General features: G+C 44.5%; 1 long non-coding RNA gene across 2 annotated transcripts; it reads left to right on the top strand.

The window, feature by feature from the left end:
- Positions 1 to 6362: 6362 nt before the first annotated feature.
- LOC144693186 (uncharacterized) lies at positions 6363 to 13399 on the top strand. 2 transcript variants are annotated; one of them, XR_013579482.1, is made up of 2 exons: positions 6363 to 6439; positions 10191 to 13399. It is a non-coding gene; the product is annotated as an uncharacterized LOC144693186 (long non-coding RNA). The 2 variants fall into 2 exon arrangements; XR_013579483.1 differs by lacking the exon at positions 6363 to 6439 and adding an exon at positions 8441 to 10054.
- Positions 13400 to 23173: the final 9774 nt, after the last annotated feature.

Below are 23173 nucleotides of genomic sequence, written 5' to 3' on the forward strand. Positions count from 1 at the left end.
GAAGCTTGTTCACAACAGTAGGGAGAATTGTTACAGTGCAGAAAGAGGCCATTCAGCCCATTGTGTCTGCACCGGCTCTCTGAACATTTTAACTTAGTGCCAATCTCCTGGCTTTTCCCTGTAACCCTGCACATTGTTCCTATTTCAATAATCATCCAATGCCCTCTTCAATGCTTCAGTTGAACCTGCCTCCACCACACTTCCAGGCAGTGTATTCCAATCCCTAACTACTCACTGTGTGAAAAAGTTTTTTCTCACCTGGCATTTGCTTCTTTTGCAAAACACTTTAAAACCGTGCCCTCTGGTTCTCGATCCATTTACCAGTGGGAACAGTTAATCCCTATCTACTCTGTCCCGACCCCCAATGATTTTGAAAACTTCTATTAAGTCTCCTGTTAGCATTCTCCTCTCTAAGGAAAACAGTCCCAACTTCTCCAATCTTTCCTCATAACTGAAGTGTCTTATCCCTGGAACCATGCTCATAAACCTCTTCTGCACGCTCGCCAATGCATTCACATCCTTCCTATAGTCTGGTGCCCAGAATTATACACAATACTCCAGCTGAGGTCTAACCAGTGTCTTATATAAGTTCATCAAAACCTCCCTGTTCTTTAACTCTATGCCCCTATTAATGAAGCCTAGAATACCGTATGCTTTAGAAACAGCTTTCTCTACCTGTCCTGCCACCTTTAATGACTTATGTACATATACACCCAGGTCTCTGTGCTCCTGCATACCCTTTAGAATAGTATCCTTTATTTTATACTGTCTCTCCATGCTCTTTGTACTAAAGTGCATCACCTCACACTTCTCCGCATTGAACTTCATCTGCCACCTATCTGCCCATTCCACCAATGTGTCAATGTTCTTTTGAAATTCTACACTGTCCTCCTCACAGTTTACAATTCTCCCAAGTTTTGTGCCAACCACAAGCTTTGAAATTGTCCCCTGCACACCAAGATCTAGATCATTTATATATATCAAGAAAAGCAAGGGTCCCAGTACCGATTGGGGCTACACCACTACAAACCTTCTTCCAGCCCGAAAAATACCCATTAACCATTACTCTCTGTTTCCTATCCCTCAGCCAATTTTGTATCCACATTACTACTGTCCCTTTTATTCCATGAGCTATAACTTTCCTCACAAGTCTGTTGTGTGGCACTGTATCTAACACTGAACACTGTATATGGAAGTCCATATATACCACATTAATGGCTTTTCCCTCATCAACCATCCCGGTTATCTCTTCAAAAAACTCCAGCAAGTTAGTTAGACACGATTTTCCTTTAACAAATCCATGCTGACACTTCTGAATCAGTTCACATGTTTCCATGTGATTATTCATTCTATACCAAATAATTGTTTCTAGAAATTTTCCCATCCTTGAAGTTAAACTGACTGGTCTGTAATTGCAGGGCAAATCTTTACAACCTTTTTTGAACAAGGGCATAATGTTTGCAATTCTCCAGTTCTCCAGCACCTCCTCCGAATCCAGGGAAAATCGAAAGATTATGGCCAGCACCTCTGCAATTTCCATTCTCACTTCCTTCAATATTCTTGGATGCATCTCCTCTGGTCCCGGTGCCTTATCAACTTTCAGTGCAGACAGCTTATCCAATACCTCCTCCTTATCAGATTTAAACCCATCTGGTGACTGAGTTTCCTCCTCCGTCATCGTGGCCTGGGCAGCATCTACCTCATAGGTAAAGACAGATGCAAAGAATTAATTTAACAGCTCAGCTATGCCTTTTGCCCCTGGGCAAAACTTTTAGCTCGGCTGGCGGGTGCCTGCCCGACCCGCTGAAGCATAAAATGGCGCGCTTCCCTATGTCAACGCGCGACAGAGTCACTTGAGGGGACATGTTTCATAACATTTTTAATTTCTTTATTTTTTTTTTAAACTCTTCATCTCCCTGAGGCAGCACTGTGCCTCTGGGAGATCTTCAAACGCTCACTCATGCTCGGTCCGCTCACACTACCCCCCACCACACCCACACAGGCAGCGCTGCTGCTTGCGTTTCACGCTGGGTGGGCCTTAATTGGCCCGCCAGCGTGAAATCACCTTTCGGCCTCGATCGCGGGTGCCGGTCGGGAAACTGACTGCCCCCATCTGCCCCAACCGAGCCTGCAAATTCTGCCCCCAGTGTGTAAATCCCCCTTTTGGTCCCTAATCAGCCCTACTCCTCCTTTTACCACGCATTTACTATTGATGTGCTAACAGAATACTTTGACATTTCCTTTTATGTTAGCTGCGAGTCTTTTATCATAATCCCTCTTTGCTTCTTATATTTGCTTTTTCACATCCCTTCTGAACCTTCTGTATTCAGCTTGGTTCTCAACTGTATTTGCTACCTGATACCTCTCGTAAGCACACTTTCTCTCCTTGAACTTAATTTCTATCTCCTCTGTCATCCAGGGACCTACTCTTCTCCTTTAAGGGAACATATCTTGACTGTGCCCAATCCATCTCCTCTTTGAAGGTAGCCCATTGTTCAGCTACTGATTTTCCAGCCAACCTTTGGTTCCAGTCTATCTAGCCCAGCTACGTTCTTGCCCCATTGAAGTCTGCTCTGTGCCAATTGATTAATCTTACTCTGGATTGACCAATATCCTTTTCCAACATCACCCTAAACCTTATGATACAATGATCACTGTCCCCTAAATGTTTCCCCCACTGTCACTTGATCTACTTGGCCCACCTCATTCCCAAGAACCAGGTCTAGCAGTGCCTCCTTTCTTGTTGGACTGGACACGTACTGTAAGAAATTCTCCTGAACACAATCTAGGAATGCTTGTCCCTCACTGCCCCTTACACAACCACTATCCCAGTCTATATATGGGTGATTAAAGTCCCCCTCCATAACTACTGTATGATGTTTACACCTCTCTGCAATTTCCTTGCAGATTTGTTCCTCTATATCCTTCTCACTAGCTGGTGGTCTATATATTACATCGAGCAATGTATTCCTTATTCGAGCTTATTCCTTAGCTCTAGTCAAATCAATTCTGCCCTTGAATCCTTTGACACATCCTCTTTCTCCGGTATTAACCAAAAATGCCGCACCTTCCTCCTTTTTTCCGTTTCCTATCTTTCCTGAACACTTTGTAACCAGGAATATTTAACACCTAGGTCTGCCCTTCCTTAAGCCAGGTCTCCGTTATTGCCACAACATCATAATCCCTCAAGGCAATCTGTGCCTGTAACTCCCCAATTTTATTAACTATACTCCATGCATTCACGTACATGCAGTGTAACCCTGATTTAGACTTCATTACTTGCTCCCTTATGTAGGGGGTGGTGGTGTGTGTGTCAGCTTCACCTCTGACTTCTGAGTGGTTTGAATTGCCCCCACTCCCTGGATTCTAGACCTTGGTCTTATTTGGGGGTTGTGACAAAGTGCAGCAGACAACTGGTTTTGGTGCAAGAAAAACTGAGTTTATTGAAGTCACAAATGGACTTATAATATTAGAATTACACTGAGATTATAAAGACCTACAAAGTACACTTAGTTAAGAATGGGGAACACATGGCATAATGAGGGAAAATCACGCTACTAATCCCCTAACCCTTGTCCCACCCCCAAAACCTAACTAAATTGAACTAGGAGAGGTCAGGGATCATGCTCACCAACCAGGGTTCCTTGACAGTTCGAAATCCAGCCAGGTAAGCCGGTTGCAGTTTTGGGTTATGCTCTTTGTGTCCTCTGGGGCCTGCCGTCCCCACGCAGTCCTGGTATGTGGAATCTGCGAAGGTTCTTCAGTTGGGTGGAGGGTGCGGTTGTGGGTGGTCGACCTTCATGGAGGGCTGCGGTTGCGGCTTTGTTTCCACCCAGTGCCCCTCGCCGTGATGTTGCCTGTGGGCCTGCAAATCGCCAGATCTCCTTCCTCTGCTTGGCTCAGCTCCCTGTTTAAACTCTGCAAAACCACTTCCAACTGCTCACTGCCCTGAGTCAGCTTTCAAAACTGCTCACCCTTCTGTGTCACTGCCCAAAAACTGTCCTCTTCAGATCTGCTGGCCCAGTTATACTGTTTTTTTTGAATTTCTTGTCTCAATCCAAATCAATGTTAGTTCTTTGTTTGATTTTGGTGGGCTTCCCCAGGTGATTGCTGTCTCGTTCTTTTTAATGGGCTCGTATGATGTTTATCATTGTCTTCCTACTCCCATAACTAGTTTTGAACTGAAAGCCATTGTATGTGTGGAATATTGATGGGTTTGCATAATTGCATTGATTGTTGTCTTCCTGCCTTAGTAGTTAGTAGTGATTATTTATGCAAGATTTTGATGGGCTTTAGTTTAAGTCTTTCTCTGGTTTGATTGCTTTAAATGGAAGAATGTGTATTCTGTCTCCTCTTGTTGTCTGGTTTCAGGTAAAAGTCCAAAAGTCATATCCTTGTTGATGATATGAAAAATGTGGGAATTTTGAGAACCCTTCACTTACTCCAGCTCCATCCGTTAACTCACTAGTCTTTATTTTAGTGCTACCTGCTCTCCCAGCTTTCCACGCACCCTGGTATTACTTTCTAATATTCTCTCCTGGTTCCCATACCCCTGCTGCGTTAGTTTAAACCTTCACCAACAACACTCGCAAAACGACCCGCAAGGAACTCAGTCCCAGCCCTGTTCAGGTGCAACCCGTCCAGCTTGTACAGGTGCCATCTCCCCCAGAGTCAGTCCCAGTGTCCCAGGAATCTAAAGCTCTCCCTTCTGCACCATCTTTCCAGCCACGCGTTCATCTGTCTTATCTTCCTATTTCTGTACTCACTGGCACGTGGCACTGGGAGCAATCTGGAGATTACTACTTTAGAGGTCCTGCTTGCTAATTTTTAACCTAACTCCCTAAATTCAAACTGCAGGACCACATCCCCCTTCCTATCTATGTCGTTAGTATCAATATGGACCACAACCTCTGGCTGCTCGCCCTCCCCCACAAGAATGTCCTGCCGCCATTCTGTGACTTCCTTAACCTAGCACCAGTGAGGCAACAAACCATCCGGGAATCACATTGACAGCCACAGAAATGCCTGTCTGCTCCCCTAACTAAAGAATCCCCTATCAGTACTCAGCAGGTCTGGCAGCATCGGCGGAGAAGAGCAAAGTTGACGTTTCGAGTCCTCATGACCCTTCAACAGAACGGTTCTGTTGAAGAGTCATGAGGACTTGAAACGTCAACTTTGCTCTTCTCCGCCGATGCTGCCAGACCTGCTGAGTTTTTCCAGGTATTTCTGTTTTTGTTTTGGATTTCCAGCATCCGCAGTTTTTTGTTTTTACCCCTATCAGTACTGCCCTTCCGCTCTTCTTCCTCCCCTCCTGTACAGCTGGGCCACCCGTGCTGCCATGGGCTTGGCTCTTGCTGCACCCCCCCCAAGTTTCCATCGCCCTCACCTATATCCAGAACGGAAAACCAGTTAGTGAGTGGGACCTCAGGGGACTCCTGCACTACCTGCCTGTTTCTCTTGGACTTCCTGGCGGTCACCTATTCCCTATCTCCCTACTTGCCCTTAATTTGTGGCATGACCACCTCTCTGAACGTACCATCCACGTTGTTCTCTGCCTCACAGATGCACCTCTGTGACTCCAGCTGCTGCTCAGGCTCTGAAACGCGAAGCTCAAGCTTGTGTAGCCGGTGACACTTCCTGCACATGGGCTTGTCTAGGTCAAGGGAAGTGTCCACAACTCCTCACATGCCACAGGACAGGCATTCCCCTTGGCTGAGCTGTTCTGCCATGCCTTAACCTTAAACTTTTAAATCACTTTTTCACTTAAACTTTAGTTACTTTTACTTGCTTTAACCTTACTTTTGTACTATTAACTATAAACTAGTAGAGAGTAGAAATTTTTTGTCCTTACTCAAAAATCAGCTCCTTCTCCTGTGCCTATTAAATTCTTCCTTTCTGTGTGCTTGTTTAGAAATGTACGTTTCTATACTCACACTGCTTTCAATTCCCAACTGTCTCTCCACTCGGCTGCTTATCTCCTGAACTCTCGCTGTTTTACCCCCTGAACTTTCGCTGTTTTGTCTCCTGAGCTTTCACAGTTTTATCTCCTGGCCTCTTACTGTTTTATCCCCTGAACTCTCGCTGTTTTATCTCCTGAACTCTCGCTGTTTTATCTCCTGACCTCTTACTGTTTTATCCCCTGAACTCTCGCTGTTTTCTCCAAATAGAAAATTATTTTGGTTGGTCCTACTTAATAAACCTTGCCAAAAAGTACAGTTCCTACTTTATTCTAAATCCTAGGAATAGAATAAACCTTAAACACTTAATGGATACAAGATAGTCACCAGATACTCACCAAACAGCTAGCTTTGTCTACAACCAATCAAATTGCTTCTTCCCTGTGATGTCACAATTTGTTTTTTCACTCTCCTTTCGAACAGCAGCACAGGCTGGTTCTGAGCAGCTGACAGGTCCACCTCTCCTTCTGCTCTTCCCGAAGGTGAGTGATAAAGGCCGTGCTCCCCGGGCTGTATTTATTCCCTCCCCGCTTTGTCTATCTCCCAGAGGTCCATCTCTCCATCTGCTCTTCCCAAAGGTAAGGTCCTGTGGTCTCAGTGAACTACAGCAGAGGATGGATGTTGGCTGGTGTTTTGCCCAGTAGGCTCCTGCTCTTCTTCTGTCATCACCCACCTGCTCCTGCTCACTCTTGTCTTGTGCTCCACCCAGTAAGCCCGACTCATGCTGACATCAAAATCCCTCGGGGTAGATCTATTTGTACTGATTTTTCCTGTGTAATGTCAGCTGTTGTGAGCTATTTTATCCCAGACCTGCAGCATGACCTTTTTGGAGCTATCAATCCTCCCCATGTCTCCTACCCTCTTTATTTTCCTGTGTGACTTGTTGGTATTATGTGGATTCCCTCAAACCAAAGCACTCCTTTGCTGCTTTGATTCTGTTTCCTTCTGTTATGAGCAGCCCTGTCCTGTAAAGTAAAGTCATGAGATACTCTAAATTGGAGAAGTACATAGATGAGTGAGAACCAAGTGGGTATCCTTCAACATAAAAGTAGAGTGCAACCATTGTGGAGTTAGTATTTTTTTGACATCCGTCACAGCTTTAAGTGACAGAAATATTTATTTTATTTCAGTCAAGGTAACTGTGAAAGTCAGTGGGCTTACAATAGATATTGACTAACAGCCTGTCCCCAGAAATAGAAATAGAGAAAATTTCTGCCCACCCACACCACTCTGCTCCACTTTCATCTTCACATGGTCCATCTCTAATTCATCCCATCCTCGAATTTCCTGTCTCCGTTTCTGGGGATAAGCTCCACAAACTCCCACAGCCACCTTGACCATCTCTTCCCATCCTGCTTCCTGATCCACTTAGTTTTCTCAGTTTCTGTATCTCCATCACATTTATTCTGACAACATGACCTTCTACACTGGCATTCCTGACATGTCTCTATTTTACCTCAACCAAGGATAGACTTTCCCTTCCCTCCCCATCCCCTTTTTTCTGCTTCTGTAATTGGTTAAAACGATGGTATTTCTAACACTTTCCTGTTCGATGAAAAGTCACCAATCTGAAATGTTAATGATGTTTCTCTCTCCACAGATATTGACTTCTTAGCCTGGTTCCCATTTTAAGCTGTGTAATAATCAATTACTCCATTTGGCAGGCTACAGTCACAAAATTTGATAGGCTCAAAAGCAGCATGGGAATTGTGTTGCACAATTAACCCGTGCCCGTTGTTTCTGAATCAAATAGCATGCAAACTTTGTGCTTCCTTCTCATTTACTTGATTGCAGCATGCAGTTAGCACTAAGCATGCTGTTGAATCACTTCAGGCCTGAACAGGGGGTGCAAAATCTCATGCAAAATAAGCACGGTGCAAAATCTCTTAAAGGAGGTGCATTTTGACTGGAGTAGATGCTAGAAGTCATTTCAGCAATGGATATATCCTGAGGAAGAGACAACAATGGCCCAGTTAACACCACCCCACCTCAATTCCATGACCCCACATAGAGCATCACTGCCCAACAGTACCTCTTGCAGCTGCACACCTGCTGCTTGAAGATCTACCTCCTGCAAACTGCTGCAGTGAGAAGATCCATGTGACTGATGCTCCACCCGCCCACTGCTACATGTGATGTTCCAGAGTCCGGTCACTGGAGGCCTCCATCTTCTCTTCCAACATGCGCAAGCTACCCCAGGCCTTCTTCAGGTAAGTGCCAACATGTACATGCCATGTTGGCCCAGGCTTGTTCTGGATTGGCGTGATTTCCCACTGGCGGTACAGACAATTGGGCGGGGCATTGATTCCAGCTGGGCCTTCATCTGTATCCTGTTAATGGATGCAAATCGGTTACACACCTGGCCTCTGGCGAGCATGGCAACCCGCCATGGCGGGCAGGAGCGCAAGTTCCCATCGTCATTTTATGCCAGCGGGAAGCCGATTTTTAAGCTTCCGCCGCATTGTCCACCCCCCTGCCCATCACTAAACCCACCGTGGGGGCCTGGAAAATTCCTCCCATAGTTTCACCTCAGCCTCATACATTTAGCAGTGCTGTACACAGCCTGCACACTGTGAGCTATTTAACCATGACAGGAACATCACCAAATAGATTGCAACACGTTCACTCACAGACTTCCCTCTATCTTGCAGGACAGGTGGTGCAAAAACAACAGGCTGCAGGAACTAACTGGAGCACAGGCTTAAGTCCTAAACCACATTGGGTACACTGTGCTGGCTGTTTTTAAAACAGCCATTGTTCAGATCATGGCCTGTGGTAGGGCTCAAGCCCTTGAAGATGATGGAATGCTTATTCTTAATCCTCCTTCTCACATCCCACTTTCCTCCTATCCCACAATTTGTTCTGATTTAGAAGCTGTAAATGTTTTAAGAAAACACCTCTTGGCTTTGCCCATCCCTCCCCCCACCGCCATCCCTCCACTCTACCCTTATGCCTTCCTCATTTTTGATATCAAAGAACTACACCTTGGCCAAGCAGCACTACAGGGGGAAGATATGGAAGGGGAAGAAGAGCCTGATAATGAAGGAACTCCATCACTCCCTCCAATACTCACAGCCCAACCAGCTGAGATAATGAAACTGCTTCAATTTAGAGTCTAGCTTAGAGACAGGATCTGCATGTGTGAGATAGCAGGAGAGAAGGAATGAGTAGTGCAGTTGCCAGCTCACCAGATGGTAAGGTTGCATGCAAATTCTGCTCCAAGGGATTCAGATGATGAATTTGATGGGGCAGCAAACAAGAAAAGGTTGATGGGTATGCATACAGAAATGCTTGATGCATTGGCAGGCTTGCCAGGAAGCCTGCTGTCATTGCCATGGTGGCCTCTATCACCAACCTTGCAGATGGCTTTGTGCAGAGATTGGAACCCATCATTTCCAGTGTGGAAGTGGCGACCAACTCCATTACCATACTTGTAGATCCAAGCACGATGCAATGTTGGAGGGCTGATAACTCAGCTTCCATTGCGAACCAAAGAGAAGCCACCCAACATCTCAGTGCTGCAGTGGAATGTCAGATTAAAGTCATTCAAAACCTCAGACTGCTGCCATCCTGGCTGCAGATATCAGTTGTCAAAGGAGATTGCAGCCTCTCACAACAGTCCAACAATCTGCCCAACAATAAGGTAATCAGGATTGCTAAGGTACCGTCCAGGTGAGTGACAGTGGCTCCATGAGGCAAAAACCTGCTGCTATCTCTCAGGATGTCAGCATTGATCCTCCCACCCCTACCACTATGTCAGTGCTCTTGCTGTCACTTGACAGCCAGCCAGATTACTGCTGCCCATGCCAAGATGGCACAGTTCAAAGCCAGGCCTGTAGGGCCAGAAGGGTTAACTGCAAGTCAGCAGCCTTCCACCAGCCATGCTTCAGCCACCAGTGTAGCACTGCAATAGAGCACTAGGACAATCAAAGACACACAAAAGGCAGGCACTAAGGGAATGAAGAATGATTGTTGATTTTTGCATGCAATATTGGATGGTTTGAATGATAAAAGTTGGTTTGAAATGTTTATTTTGTTTTATGTTTGCATTGTGATCAAGTGGACACCATTGTGGTCAGTTACAGAGAGCAGAGCAGGTAAGATATGGGCCTGAAATTTTCAAATGGCGGGTTCTCCCTTCCCACCATCCATGAGTTGGCGGGGAACACATCCCTGCTGATTCCGAGTTCCCCACAGTTAATTTACGGTTAAATGAGTGTCAATATGTTGCAGGTTGAACTTCCTCACTTGGGAGGAAGCCCCACCTTGGAGAGCTGACAGCCAATCTGATTGGCTGAGAAAGTCCCTGCAGTAACACTGCTGCAGTGCACAGAAGAAGGAGGTGCTGAGAATTTTGTATTGGACAGTGATGTTCCTCCAGAGAACATGAATGGGATGGAATGGTAATGAATGGGATATGTAAAATAGAGTGAGAGGAAATGATTGAGGAAGGTGAAAGAGATAAAGGAATCACATCGCCAAATGGGAATTGGAAAAATCACTTGGACACAGTCCAACAGAATATCTGGTAACCATGGTTTTGTAGTGAAATTTAGGAAAGTGCAGGTGAGATAGTATATTGATAGCTTTCGCTTGGATGTGTTTCTGTCGTTGCCTGCAAATTTTTAAAGAGAACTACATTTGATAGTCTAGCCACTACCTGCGGCATTGGGACCATGCAGGCTGAGATAAGCAAATATATCCAACCACTCAGCCCCTGCCCTGATCTTTAGATCAGATCAACTGAAAGTCCAAGAATAGTTTCTATTGGAAGCCATGTTTGACACGATATTGGAATATCTAAGTATGCAGATGTTTTTTGTTGCAGGTGAAGTGACAAACATGTGGAAATACATGGTGAACTTGCACTGCAGAACCTGTCTTAGGCAAGCTCAACCTACTGACAACAGCACAACATGAAATGGATAATGTGGCCAGTAGATTGAGACAAATTTTTACATGAACATTGACACATATTCCATGCAGAAATTGACTTTGAAGCAATCAGGATAGGGTTAAACATACTGACACCTGCCAGAGTGAGTCAAATTAAAATAAAGAGGGGCATGGAATGTGGAGAAAGAAAACAGAGGCCAAGAGAGGAAAAATACTTAGTAAGAACTATCTACAAAATGCTTAAGGCTGAAGTGAGAGCTGGAGAATCTTAAAGTTCGTGATTTATTGATGATACGGTAAACTGCAGCCTTCTGTACAATATGTTATGATTTTCTTTGTCCATATCATTATCTATTGCTTGAAATGTATGTACATGGTCAACATGCTAATAACCTAGAAATATCACTTAATTAATATTATTATTAAAATGGCCCTCCTGCAAAAGGAGAAAAGATCATGCAGATGTCACTCCAGGCACAGTCAGGACAGAACTGGAAAATAATGGAGTGAGATGGAGTGAGTGTCAGAGATTGCTCTTCCCCCTCAAAGGGGTAGACTGTAAGAATCCTGGAAAATGTCGACATCGGATTTTCTTGCTAATTATTGAAAGCTAACTTAAATACCATGATTGATTGTAAATTAGAATTTTCATTAGTTGTGATATGGCAATCTTATAGTGAACTATTTTTTTTATTCCTGCTTGCAATATGCCCTGGATAACAGGCACTGAGAGGTGAATTGTTGGAGAATTATGATTTGAACCTTCATCGACCGAGTGGATAGAAAAGTCAACTTCAGCAGAAATTGAGCAGAACATGAATAGGGACAGCCTGCTGCATGAGAAGTAAAAGATAAACATCTTAGCAGAACAGAGGCCCAGATAAGGGTAGAACCAAGATAAAATCGCTGACTACCCAAGGCCATATTTTGCTCCCTTTAGCCAAGCCTGGCATTGGAATGCCAATGTATTGATAAGGGTCCTAGAGTAGGAAGAAGATAGATGATGTTAGGAATCAGGAGACTCTGACCTGGTTTGGGCAGGCAGATGCTGAATGACATCCAAAATAATTGGGCTGGTCAAATAATAGTAAGGTAATGATTGGATTAAATAGGCCTCCATAGACTTTCCTGTGTAAAGGAAATGTAAGAAGGAATTTCCTGAGCACAGAAATTGTAGAGGTTTTACATGTCATATTGACTGATACTGATAGTACCTGGGGCACAACCAGTGGGTAGTTACATGGGGAGATCCACTTCTTCTCACGGTGTAATGATAATGCTGTTGTGCTTTGATACTGCTGCTCGGACATTAGCATGTGTCAAGGCTTACTTATACTGAGTAAAATAAACTACTGTTACCAATAAGGGTATCACTTAAAATCATTTCTGAATTTGAGAATAAGGGGTTAATTGACTCTGATACCTCTAATTCCAAAATGAAGTACTTTAATAGCCTGATTAATAACATGTGTGTGCCAGCATGGCTGTCATTATATGCATTCTGCCCATGTGTTCATGAAAAAGTGGTCATCAGATAGCCCTTATTGCCCAGTAGCCTCTGGTTTCTCATGATGCCTCAAATACTGATGGTCCAGCAGATTGGTGGAGACTAAAGGCAGCATGCCTGCAGCCAGGATGATGGGCATTGCCTTGCCTTGCACACTGACTGAATTCATGATCTGCCAACTCTGCAAACTTCCAGCCCATGCTCCCAGCACCCACACCTTGGCCTGTCCAAAACAGCATTAAAGTAACCAACGCCAGACATGTGAGCACATGCGCATGACATGAGCGCCATTTTGGGCCCAAAATAATGTCCATAGTGCTGAAAATATGGGTGCTTCACAATTGAATTTGCAGCCTACATGGAGGGCTTAATTTTTGGGCCCCAGTGAGGTGAGAAACAATGGCGAGTGGGGCCCAATGATTATGTGGTCAGCCAGTGTCCTAGTATCCCAACTCCATCCCTGATGTCAGCCCGTTTGGCTGACATGGGTTTGGGGCCAGGAAAGGCTTGGCCCCCATAAGGCGGACAGGCAATTAGATTTCCATTTCAAAAGTGAAAATCTAGCCAGTGGAATCAGGTTTTTTTTTCAGATATGATTTGCTAATAGAGAAGGTACTTTACTGACCAAGATTTTCCTGCAGCTTTGCACCATTGACATGGCGTATTTACAGTTTTGGGCCCCCTGAATGGTACAAAAGATGAAAATTATGGAGCAAGTGGCTTATGCCATTACTTATGCTAGTCCATATTTTTCTGGGACTTTGATGCTGCACCATAGTCAATATCACTGCAATCGGTTTAGAAGATAATTATTAAAGCTCTGCAGTCCATTAAAATCAATGAAATTGCCATTCCCTGCATTTATGTCAGTTTTCATGATGCTGCCACTTAGACTGAACAATAATGGCCAGCAATTGAGTGATTTTTTACTCCAAAATCGATTTATTTTAAATAAGTTTGTTTAGTTCTTGGTGTTTCTCATTTTTTCTTTGTTCTGAAGTAATTTGAAAGATTTACAAATAAAATTGCACTGAAACCTCTAAGTTGTCTGCTGAAATTTGTATTTTCTTGTTTTGTTTCCTGCTTTCTTAATCATGGAATGATGATAAACCATAAAGGTCCACTTTCTAACACAAATGCCGTAAGGAAAGTACAGATAAAGATGAGAAACAGAAGCATGTGGATAGATGGCATGGACTGAGTGTAGGGAAAGAATAAATAAAACTCGTCTATCTCTTTTATAAGATGTTTAATTAATCCTGGGATATGTATGCTGTAAGTTGTTATGATCTGGATATGGACTAAATGAAAGGGTGGCTAGCAGAAGCAGTTTGAATAATAACTTCCAAAAGGGAATTGAAATAAATTTGCAGGGCTACAGGGAAAGAGCAGGGAAATGAGTATTAATAGGATAGCTCTTTCAAAGTGCCGGCACAGGCACAATGGGCTGAATCCTCCTTCTGTGCTGCTCCACTTTATGATTTAGTGATTCCATCATATGAGAGAGGACAGCTACAAAGAGCAGCACAGAACATGGTTTCAGAAAGCATACAAGTTTGCAACGCTATTTGGACTTAGATAAGTGGGAACTTGAATTAGTCTAAATGCTTAAATTATATCTCAAAGGCAACAGAGGTAAATTAGTAAAATACATGATGATTTGCTTGGCAGAGGAACCATGTTGGAGGGACTTTCTATTTCCTGCCTTTTTTCAGTTGTTAAGACGATGCTGATGAACAGGGCAGTGTGCTTTTGGCTCTTGTGTACTTTAATGATTAGCTTATACTGTTAATAGTTCATTTATCTTCATAAGCCTATTGCATTGAGGGTACTGCTACCCTGAGCATGGGCAATATTAATTGACACATTGCGTTATGAACAGAGTATATTTTTTCATAAAACTTCCTGAAAATGTTCAAATGTAAATTAGAAATAGCAAGAGAGGAAGAAAATATGAAGAGGTGGACCATTCAGTGCCAACAGAAAGCCATGTTTTCTAAATAGAGTTGATCAAATATATGACCTGATACAAGCACCCAATTCCAAATTCCCATTCAGACCCATTTTATTGCAATCAATTCCCAATAATGTAAAGTTTAAATCCTGATCCTTTTAAACCAGGCAAGTTGTCCAACTGTAACTTGAGTCAATGATGTCAAGGGGGGAGGACGGTTGTGGGGGGCAGTGGGCAGTGGAATGTGGGGTGCACAATCAGATTTTAAGGTTAATAAATCAGCCTTCTGAGGAGAAGAATATTGGTGCATAGTGAACAATTATATTTCCCAGGTGGACTAAAATAATCGACATGAATAAAACCATTGGTATTTGGAGCAGTAATTTATGTCAGCATTTGAGCAATTGATGGGAATTAATCAATTACTGTCCCAGAATCCATACATCATGGATCATTAAATAATTTTTGCTGACCAATGGGCAAATGTTATTGATCTGATTAATGACCGCATGTGAGGGTCATTCACTGATGATTCCACGGGGACTGTGAGAGTTATACATCTGGTGAAGCTATGTGCACAGCGAGAGACATTTTCTGTTGACTCTTGCTAGGATTTTAGAGTGCAGAAACAGAAGGCAATAGAGGCAAGGGCGGGGGAGCCGTAAAATTGCGCGGGATGGCATTGGGTCATGGGGCAGAATTTTTTGCTCAGCATGCGGGCGCACGCCCGACACTCTCGAGCATGAAATAGTACGCGATGACATCGGGTGAGCTTCCTGACATCATCACACAATCACGCGATATTTGGATCGGCAGGTGCGCACGAGAGTCGGCAGCACATCCGCAGACAATTAAGAGGGCTATTAAGCTCATTAATGCTGCAATTAATTGTGATTTTTCGCTGTCCGTCCAACATTATGGTTGGCGGGCAGGTGAATTGGCAAGGCAACCTTTGTATTTTTCAATTAATTTTTAAAAAGATAAAAATGTTTGGACGCAAATTTCAGCATCTGTATGTTTATTCATTCTTATGGGTGGGCATTTTTTGCAGATTTTAAAATCTGTTTTTATTCAATTTAAATTCTTCAGCTCCCTCAGGCAGCTCTCTGCCTTCAGGGAGCTTGCATTCCACGCTCCCCTGTGCCCACACTGACTTCAGTGCTTGCCCCCCTCCTGCCCCCATCCCGGCAGCGCTGAGCCTTCCCTCATGCCTTTCACACTGGCAGGCCATTAACTGACCAGCCAGCGTGAAATTGAGCTCAACAATTTCAGATCATGAACTCTCTCCTCCATCCCCATCCCCTTTCCGATCCCCCTTTTTCCAATAATTTATAATTTTTTAACAAATATATTTTTCTTTTCCCTCCTATTTTTAAATTTATTTCGATCTATTGTTTCATCTCCACCTTTTAGCCCATTTCGATCCCTTCCCCCCAGCCCACCCCCACTAGGGCCATCTGCCACTAGCTTGTCCTGCTTGCTACCCTTAATGTCCCCATTAGCACATCCTTTAGATAATATCACCACCGTCAACACCCCTTTATCCTTTTGTCAATGACATCTTTGGCAGTCTCTTCTTGACCTCCACCTATCACTGGCCCCCTATCGAGATCTACCTGTCCCACCCCCCTCTACCAGCTTATATTTCATCTCATTTCTATATGTCTTAGTTCTGATGAAGGGTCATATGGACTCGAAACGTCAACTGTATTTCTCTCCGCAGATGCTGTCAGACCTGCTGAGTTTTTCAAGGTATTTTTGTTTTTGTTTTAGATTTCCAGCATCCGCAGTATTTTGCTTTTATTAGGATAGTAGCAACCTCCTAATCGCCTGCAGGGCCAGCCGGGTAATAATGAAGTGACATAAGGCTGCAGAGGACTATCAAGGTAGCAGTGCAGAGACAAAGGTGCCCTATCACTGGAGTATACAAACGAAGGATGAAATACCTCCAGATTTCAGAGCGGCAGTGTTGCCGATGCTGAACCTCTCTGGTGAGGCCATGACCAATATGCGCACCATGATGGTGGAGGAAGTGAGCTCCAGTTGTTTTGGTGGTCAGCCGATGTCCTGAATTTCCATGCTTCAGGTTCAGTCCAGGGGTCCACAGGGGCCCATGTGTGGCATTTCCAGATCAGCTGCACATCACTGCATCAAGATAGTGGCAGATCCCCTCTTCAGGTGGGCCAACCAGCACAACAATTTCCAAACCAAAGCAAACAGTCAAGCCGAGAGAGCCCGAGGGCTCAGCGCCATGGCTGGGTTCCCCCAGGCGCCCGGCCTCATAGACTGCACACATGTGGCCATCAAGGCTCCCATAGGCCAACCAGCAGTCTTCATTAACTGGAAGGGATTCCATTCCGTCAATATCCAACTCCCCTGCAACCACCATCAGCAGATCCTGCACATGTGAGCGCATTACCCCAGGTACAGCCACAATACTTACAATCTCTAGCACTCCCAGACACCACATCTTTTCAACCTCCCCCTCCACATCAGCAGGGATGTTACTTACAGACAAGGATTACCCACTGAGGAGATGGCCACTGACACCAGTGAGGAACCCAAGGATGAGGGAGAGAAACCTTGCAGCACGAGCTACACTGCAACCAGAGTGACCTTCAAACAGGCCATTGGTCTGGTGAGGTTCTGGTGCCTGGGTTGATTAGATGGGGCATTTCATTATGTCCCAGCGAGGGTCTCTCAGATCGTGGTGGTATGCTGGCAGTATGTGTTACACAACCTGATGTTGCAGAGGGGGGAACTCCCTGGTTGCTGAAGATAAAGGAGTATGAGGCACCCTCAAAAGCGGAGGAAGATGAGGAAGCTGATGACGAGCAGCAGAATTCTGATAGTCATGAGGAGCCACTTGGAGGACATGAACAGAGAGTCGGGAAGTACTTATATTCATGCGTTTCAGATGAAACTTACCCATTCAGCTAAATAAAGCACACTCCACACTCCCCACACTCCAAGCACACCACAGTCACTCGCCTTGGCACAGGTCCCCCCCATCTACTAGCACCTATTGTTTCTGTGATATGTAAATGGTGAGCGTACACACCACGATCACCCTCAACACCGGATGGAAACTTTCATGACCCAAATTAGACACTTAATGCATTAACAATGAATCATTAACTTTCTAATCACCCTTGGGGCCCAAGTGCATCGAGTGTGTTTTCTTAAATTTCCTGTGTGCTTCTATGGTGATCCCTCTTTTCTGCCAGCTGAAGTGGAAGCAAGCTGCTGAACTTGTTGCCCTGTGACCCGGGATGACACCCGCTGGCTGCCTGAGGCCTAGTAGGCCCCGACATGCTGCACAGGTCTCTTCAGTCATCATGGCAACTTGAGGCAGTGGTGTCACTGGCAGGCAAGCTGAGGAACCGCTGTCCACCAGGAACGCCCTGAGAGGACAATAAATATAATTTTGACTTCTTTAATTCCCTGTTACTCAGACTCCATCTAATACCATATTATTTTATACTCTAGTGCTACCTGTCATTCCCAATTATCTGTGCACTTTGTTTTTCCTTGTTAATATTTTCTGCAAGGTTAGTTTAAACCCTCCCCAATAGCACTCGCAAAACCCACACAAGGATATTGGTCTCGACACTGCTCGGGTGCAACCCCTCTAACCTGTACAGGTCCCATCTCCTCCAGAACTGGCCCCAATGTCCCAGGAACCTAAAGCCCTCTCTCCTGCACCATCCCTCCAGCCATACATTCATTTGATCTCTCCTTCTACTTCTATCCTCAGTAGAATTTGGTATTGGGGAATAATCTGAAGATGACTATTTTTGAGATCCTACTTGCTAGTATCTTTCCTAGCCCCCTAAGCTCTGCCTGCAGGACCACATCCCACTTTTAACCTATGCCATTGATACTGATATTGACTGCGACCACTGGCTGTTCATTCCCACCCTCCCTCTCTGACTGCTCTACAGTCGCTCAGTTACATCCTTGATCCTGGCACCAAGATTCACATGCAGTCACAGAAAGGCCTGTCTGTTCTCTTAATTATAGGGATATGGGGAGGTTACATAATTTAAACAATGCATGTAAGAATATGCAGTGCTAGGGAGATTTTAGGCTGCCTGTCAAAAGGAGGATGCAACTTCGGAGGAATGCAGGCCATGGTCCCGGCCTAGACTTCCAGCTGGACTCTGCTTCTGCCTATATGTCAAGCCTAAATGACTGCAGTCGCTTGGATTATTGGCCTCTCACTCTTCTGTCAGGTCAGAGCTTAGTCAATTCCTGGCCAAGGAGTTCCCATCCCCTTAAAAACAATCAACAATGACAATGAAAACAACAACATACATTGTGTCTTTAACATAATAAAATATCTCAAGTTGCTTCATACCTGTGTCATAAAGAAGATTTGTCAGTGAGCCACATTAAGTGATATTAGAGCAAATGGCTGAAAGCTTGATCAAAGAGATAGGTTTTAATGATGTCTCCCAGAAAGAGAGGTAGAAAGCTGGAGAGGTTTAAGGAGAAAATTCTAGAGCTTAGGATCTAGGCAGCTGAAGTCATGACTGCGAATGCTGGAGTTATTAAAATTGGGTACACTCAAGAGGCCAGAACTAGAGGAACACAGATATCTTAGAGAGTGTGGCATTGGGGGAGATTACATAGTTAGGGGAAAGGTGGCTGAGGTCATGGAGGGACTTGAAAACAAGGATGAGAATTTTAAAATGGAGGCATTGCTTAATCAACAAAGGTCAGCAAATACAGGGTAATGAATGAATGAAACTTGGCACAAGTAAGGGCAGAAGAGATTTGGATTATCTCAAGTTTGCAGAGGGTAGAATGTGGGAGGCTGACTTTGGGTGTATTGGAATGGTCAAGTCTAGAGGTAATAAAGGCATGAGTGAGGGTTTCAGCAGCAGATGAAATGAGGCAAAGACAAAATTGGGTGATGTTACAGGAGTAGAAAAAGGCAATCAGGATGATGAAGCAGTTATGTGGTCAGAAGATCATCTCGGGATCAAATACGACACCAACACTGCGAACAGTCTGGTTCAAACTTCGACATTGCCAGGGAACTGAATCAAGTCAGTAGCTAGGAAAAAGAATTTGTAGCGGTGACCAAAAACAATGGCTCTGGTCTAACCAATGTTTAATTGGAGGAAATTTCTGTGCATGCAGTACTAGCTGTTGGATAAGCAATCTGACAATTTAGCAATAGTGGAAGAGTTCAGAGAGATGGTGAAGTAGAGTTGTGTATTATCAGGGTGCACATGGAAACTAATCCTATCTTTTTAGATAATGGTGCCAAAGGACAGTATGTAGATTTGAAGTAGGAGGGGGCCAAGGATTAATCTTTGAGGGACACCAGACGGAATGGTGCAAGAGTAGGAAAAGCCATTGTGTGTGATTCTCTGCTTATGATTAGATGGATAAGAATGGAAGCTGGTAAGTGCGGTCACCCCAAGCTGGTAAACGAGATGTTGGAAGAAGATGGCGTGGTCAACCATAGCAAAAGCTGCAGACTAAGCAGAAGGTTGAGGAGGGAAAGTTTACTTTTGTCACAGTCACAAAGCATGTGGTTTATGACTTTTGATAAGCTTAACAAGACTCTGCTGGAATGGGCAAAATAGGAAAGGACCTAGCACATCCACATTTTGGTCTAATTTCCAGCTCTTCTATTGAATATAAGGCAGCAGTGCCCGGGAAGGAATGTGGATTTTGGTGGAACACAAGGTGGAAATTTGAATTTTAGCAGGGGATTAAATTGAGTGATGTCCGATTGACCGTCCATTGCAGAGTAAGATAAGTTTGGTTGTATGTTGGGTGGTGAATTTAACAGCCGCATTTTACTCACCCTCCATAGTTGAGGGTCCCGATCATGGTTTCAATCCTTACCCTGGATGCCATTGTTCATACATTAGTCTGGACAATGTTGTCAGTCTGTTTGATTGTGTGAGTATGATAGCAGGGCTTGTTACTGTTGTTACCAGAAAATACTTTTGAAATACTTTTCAAATGCTCAAGAGGAGAAATTCTGGCAGATTTTCCCTTCTTTCACTCATTTATCCCAGGGGTGCTGAAGTTACCTGTTGTCCTTCCCCTGTTATCCTGGTTAAGATTGCCCAACTTAATCTAGAACAGGAAATGAGCATAGAAGCTTTATATTTTTTAAAAATTATTAATTCATGGGATGTGGGCATCATTGGCTAGGCCAGCATTTATTGCCCATCCCTAATTGTCCTTGAGAAGGTGGAGGTGAGCTGCCTTCTTAAACTGCTGCAGTCCATGTGGTGTAGGTACACCCACAGTGCTGTTAGGGAGGGAGTTCAGGATTTTGATCCAGTAACAGTGAAGGAATGGTGATATATTTCCAAGTCAGGATGGTGAGTGGCTTGGAGGGGAATTTCCAAGTAGTGGTGTTCCCATAAATCTGCTGCCCTTGTCCTTCTAGATGGTAGTGGTCATGGGTTTGGAAGGTGCTGCCAATGGAGGCTTTGTGAGTTCCTGCAGTGCCTCTTGTAGACCACTCTGTTTCAATGATGGAGGGAGAGAATGTTTGTGGATGTGGTGCTAAACAAGCGGGCTGCTTTGTCCTGGATGGTTTTCAAGTTTAGACCATAAGACCATAAGACATAGGAGCAGAAATTTGGCCATTTGGCCCATCGAGTCTGCTCTGCCATTCAATCATGGCTGATATGTTTCTCAACCCCATTCTCCCGCCTTCTCCCCGTAACCTTTGATCCCCTTACCAATCAAGAACCTATCTATCTCAGTCTTAAATACACTCAATGACCTGGCCTCCACAGCCTTCTGTGGCAATGAATTCCATAGGTTCGCCACTTTCTGGCTAAAGAAGTTTCTCCTCATCTCTGTTCTAAAAGGTCTTCCCTTTACTCTGAGGCTGTGCCCTCGGGTCCGAGTCTCTCCTACTAATGGAAACATCTTCCCCATGTCCACTCTATCCAGGCCTTTCAGCATTCTGTAAGTTTCAATCAGATCCCCCCTCATCCTTCTAAACTCCATCATGTATAGACCTAGAGTCCTCAAACGTTCCTCATATGTTAAGCCTTTCATTCCTGGGATCATTCTCGTGAACCTCCTCTGGACCCCCTCCAGGGCCAGCACATCCTTCCTGAGAAACAGGGCCCAAAATTGCTCACAATATTTGAAATGTGTTCTGACCAGAGCCTTATAAAGCCTCAGCAGCACATCCCTGCTTTCATATTCTAGTCCTCTCAAAATAAATGCCAACATTGCATTTGTCTTCCTAATTACCGACTCAATCCGCAAGTTAACCTTAAGAGAATCCTGGACTAGAACTCCCAAGTCCCTTTGCACTCCAGATTTCTGAATTCTCTCCCCATTTAGAAAGTAGTCTATGCTTCTATTCTTCCTACCAAAGTGCATGACCTCATAGTTCCCCACATTGTATTCCATCTGCCACTTCTTTGCCCATTTTCCTAACCTGTCCAAATCCTTCTGCAGCCTCCCCGCCTCCTCAATACTACCTGTCCCTCCACCTATCTTTGTATCATCTGCAAACTTAGCTGGGATGCCCTCAGTTCCTTCATCTAGATCATTAATGTATAAAGTGAAAAGTTGTGGTCCCAACACTGACCCCTGCAGAACTGCACTAGTCACTGGCCGCCATGCTGAGAAGGACCCCCTTATCCCCACTCTCTGCCTCCTGCCAGACAGCCAATCTCCTATCCATGCTAGTACCTTGCCTCTAACACCATGGGCTCTTATCTTACTGAGCAGCCTCCTGTGCAGCACCTTGTCAAAGGCCTCCTGGAAGTCCAAGTAGATAACATCCATTGGCTCCCCTTTGTCTAACCTACTCGTTACCTCCTCCAAGAATTCTAACAGATTTGTCAGGCATGACCTCCCCTTGATGAAACCATGCTGACTTTGCCCTATTTTACCATGCACTTCCAAGTATTCTGAAATCTCATCCTTAATAATGGACTCTAAAATCTTACCAACGACTGAGGTCAGGCTAATCGGCTTGTAATTTCCCGTCTTTTGCCTCACCCCCTTCTTAAGCAGGGGGGTTACATTAACGATTTTCCAGTCCTCTGGGACCCTCCTTGACTTGAGTGATTTCTGAAAGATCACCACTAACGCCTTCACTATCTCTTCAGCTATCTCCTTCAGAACTCTGGGGTATAATCCATCTGGTCCAGGTGATTTATCCACCTTCAGACCTTTCAGTTTTCTTAGCACCAGCTTCTTGGTTGTTGTTGGAGCTGCACTCATCCAGGCAAGTGGAATGTGTTCTATCACACTCTGGCTTTGCTCTCTGTAGATGCTGAACAGGCTTTGGGGAGTCAGGAGGTGAGTTCTGCCCTGCAGAATTCCTAACCTCTGTGCTGCTCTTGTAGCCACAGTATTTAAACAGCTAGTCCACTTTGGTTTCTGGTCAATGGTACCCCCTAGGATGTTGATAGTTGGAGATTCAGCAATAGTAATGCTATTGAATGTCAAGAGACGATAGTTAGATTCTCTCTTGTTGGAGATGGTCATTGCCTAGCATTTGCATGAATGTTATTTGTCAGCTGTCAGCCCAAGTCTGGATATTGTCCAGATCTTGCTGCATTTTGACATTGACTGCTTCAGTATCTGATGAGTCACGAATGGTGCTGAACATTGTGCAATCATCAGCGAATGTCCTCACTTCTGACCTTATGATGGAAGGAAGGTCATTGATGAAGCAGCTGAAGATGGTTGGGCCGAGGGAACTATCCTGAAAAACTCGAGCAGTGATGTCCGGAAACTGAGATGATTGACCTCCGACAACCATAGCCAGCTTCCCTGGTGCTAGGCATGACTCCAACCAGTGGAGAGTTTTCCCACTGATTTCCATTGACTTCAGTGTTACCAGGGATC

This window comes from Cetorhinus maximus, chromosome 18 (genome assembly GCF_964194155.1).
Source record: "Cetorhinus maximus chromosome 18, sCetMax3.hap1.1, whole genome shotgun sequence".
In the NCBI taxonomy this organism is placed as follows: Eukaryota; Metazoa; Chordata; class Chondrichthyes; order Lamniformes; family Cetorhinidae; genus Cetorhinus; species Cetorhinus maximus.